The sequence below is a fragment of the Halichoerus grypus genome, chromosome 9 (genome assembly GCF_964656455.1).
Source record: "Halichoerus grypus chromosome 9, mHalGry1.hap1.1, whole genome shotgun sequence".
NCBI lineage: Eukaryota > Metazoa > Chordata > Mammalia > Carnivora > Phocidae > Halichoerus > Halichoerus grypus.
The window spans coordinates 142,987,365-142,990,067 of NC_135720.1; the positions used below are offsets into that span (position 1 = coordinate 142,987,365).

Here is a 2,703-nt window from a genome sequence, read left to right on the forward strand (position 1 = left end):
GCGCGCTCCGGAGTCCTCCCTGCCCCGCGAGTCTTAGTTTACCGAGTCGTTTTCATGAGCGGCGCGTACTCGCCCGCAGTCGAGGTGTTCGGTTTGTGTTTGTGCGCAGGCCGGCAGGCCGTGGAGGTGGCGACAGCCGTGCGCGCGGGCCTCTTTGGCACCTGCCGCGGGCCTGGGGCGGGAGGCGCGCCGTTTCCCGCGCGCTTTCCCTCCTCAGTCCGGCCGAGTCCCCGGACAGCCTTTGTGGCGTGGTAACTGTCACGGAGGAACTCGGAAAGGGGAGGGGGTGGGACATCAAATTTCCAGAAACTCTCAGGAGCAGAAAGCGAAACATTTGCATGTGTAATCAGCTTTAGGGCAAGGAGTCGAGGGGTAGCTCGACGGGGCTCCGTAGCTCAGGGGTTAGAGCACTGGTCTCGTAAACCAGGGGTCGTGAGTTCGAATCTCACTGGGGCCTCCAGCGCTCGGCTTTTTGCATCTTTGGTACATGATGTGAAAAGGAATGTTTCCTTGACACCAAAACCTGGAACTAGAAATGAGTTTACCAAATCTGTATTCTCAGGAAATTACTGCTAACACAGCAGGGAATTCTAAGATGGAAATTCCTCATGATAAATGGGAATAAAGCTGCTGTACCATCTTTAAATTGTTGGTGATCCCCGAAATTCAGGTGTAGGAAACCTTGAAGCGCCACCAGTACCACAATTAACGCCAATATAAGCCAGCAGATTAGCTAATTTGTATTGAGTTTCAATTACAATCTAGAGTCCTGATTAGTTTAGCCACCGTAGGCCTAAAAGAATTATAATTACTGATTTTATTATACTTACTTAGTGGACTCAACTCCCCCGGCAGACAGGAGTCTACCTTATTTGCTATTGTATCTCAGAGCCTTGCAAAGTATGGACCTAGTCTGTGCTCAGTAAAGGTTTGTTGAATGAAGTCCAGCTAAAGAAAAGTGACCAGAGTGCAGTGAGTTTGCAGATACCTTAGGAGGTATAAAAATTATCTGAAGGTCAAGGAACCAAGGTCAGCTAATAGAGAAGAACAAAGAAAGCAACTCAGCCCTGATAAAGATTCTACCAAATATGAAGTGACTAATCCTTCTGGTCTCATTCTGGTATCTCATAATGGGAATGAGTTGTCCACAAAAACAAACACTGGATGTCATCTAAAAATAATAAACAATATTAGTGATCTTTAACTCCTCCATCAAAAGTAATAGGCCAGTATGTTTCTTTCCCAATTCAGAAAGAGCATCTGTTCAAAAGTTGCTCTGTGAACAGGAAGCTGCAGGTTGCTGCTGGGCCTCAGAGTGCTCGGATGATCTCCTAAAGGCAAGAGTCTGGTGGAACAGAGGGAGAGGACATAAAGATGAGCAGAAGGCGATGAGAAAAACCTTTTGCCAGAATAAGAAAAAGACATAAAACACGGCTTCTGATTATGATGCTGAAACCCAGATTTGCCTTACTTGGCACAGAACTAGAGACAAATGAAGTGAGCAGCACTTTTGGGGGGGCCCATGTGTCAGGTCTCAAAGTATGCCTCAAAAAAAAACAATCAGCGGAATGAGACCCCAAAAATCCAAATGAAAGACTGAATTTCTATTTTTTTCCCATGAACTCATTTTGGCCTCTGTGTCTACGAAGCAGCCTATTCGTGGGCATCACGTTTCAGTCCCAAGATCACTGCCCCTCCCACTGTGATTATATAACCCAGTGGCTTCCACTATTTGTTGAGTGACTGTGTGTGTGTGTGTATCCAGAGTCAAGGCCCAGGAAACTGGATGATAGAACTTGTAACACTGTGTATTGTCAAAGTATGAAGAAGCATCAAAGATGATGAGACCTGCCAAAAGAACACACTTTGAAGAAATATCCACTGGCCAAATCTGAAACTATTTGAGAATTAAGAAAAAAATAAATGTAAATCTTTATAACTTTCTGATTCAAATGTAAACCCATACAATGAGACCATGGTGGTACCAACAACTTTCTTTTAAATGGAAAGAAATAAAAAGGCTTTCCTTACAATGGAATATTCTGTAATAGATATAAAAAGATTGATGGAATTAGAAACTCACCATTGGAAAACCATAATGGTAATTAGTGACTGAGGCAAATCAATGCCTGCTAAAATTATTGGATAATAAGATACTTATTAATGACAAAAGGAAAAATAGTAAGATATAGTTGAAAAACTTGAGATACCACCTTAATCAGGTGACCAAAGTGAAGATCACCAGTAAGGAGACAAAATGACATCACAACAATGTGACACAAAGTACTGAGAACAGCGGAGTATTACTTACGATATAAATAATTGAAATATTAGCCAAATCCAAATAGACGTATCTTCCACAAAATAACTGTCCTGTATTCTTAAAAAGAGGCAAAGTCATGAAAGACAAACGAAGAGGGAGGAATTGTTTCAAATTAAAAAGGACCTAAATTGCATGACAACTAAGCATCACACATAGTCCTGGGCCTCACACCTTTTTTTTTTTTTTTTTTTTTTTTTGCTTCAAAAGATATTACTAAACTGGGATAAATTTAAATAAAACTTGTAGTAAGATAATAGCATTGTATCAAGTTTAATGTTCTGCTTTTATTATATAATTGTGTTGTGGTTAGGTAAGAGAATTTCTTTTTTCTAATACATATACACTGTTTGAAATATTTATGAGTAAAGGAAAAATCATGT

The 2,703-nt window shown here is 41.2% G+C and overlaps 1 non-coding gene across 1 annotated transcript; it reads left to right on the forward strand.

Annotated features, from left to right (window-relative positions):
• The first annotated feature begins 384 nt into the window (after positions 1-384).
• TRNAT-CGU (transfer RNA threonine (anticodon CGU)) lies at positions 385-457 on the forward strand. The gene has a single exon. It is a non-coding gene; the product is annotated as a tRNA-Thr (tRNA).
• Positions 458-2,703: the final 2,246 nt, after the last annotated feature.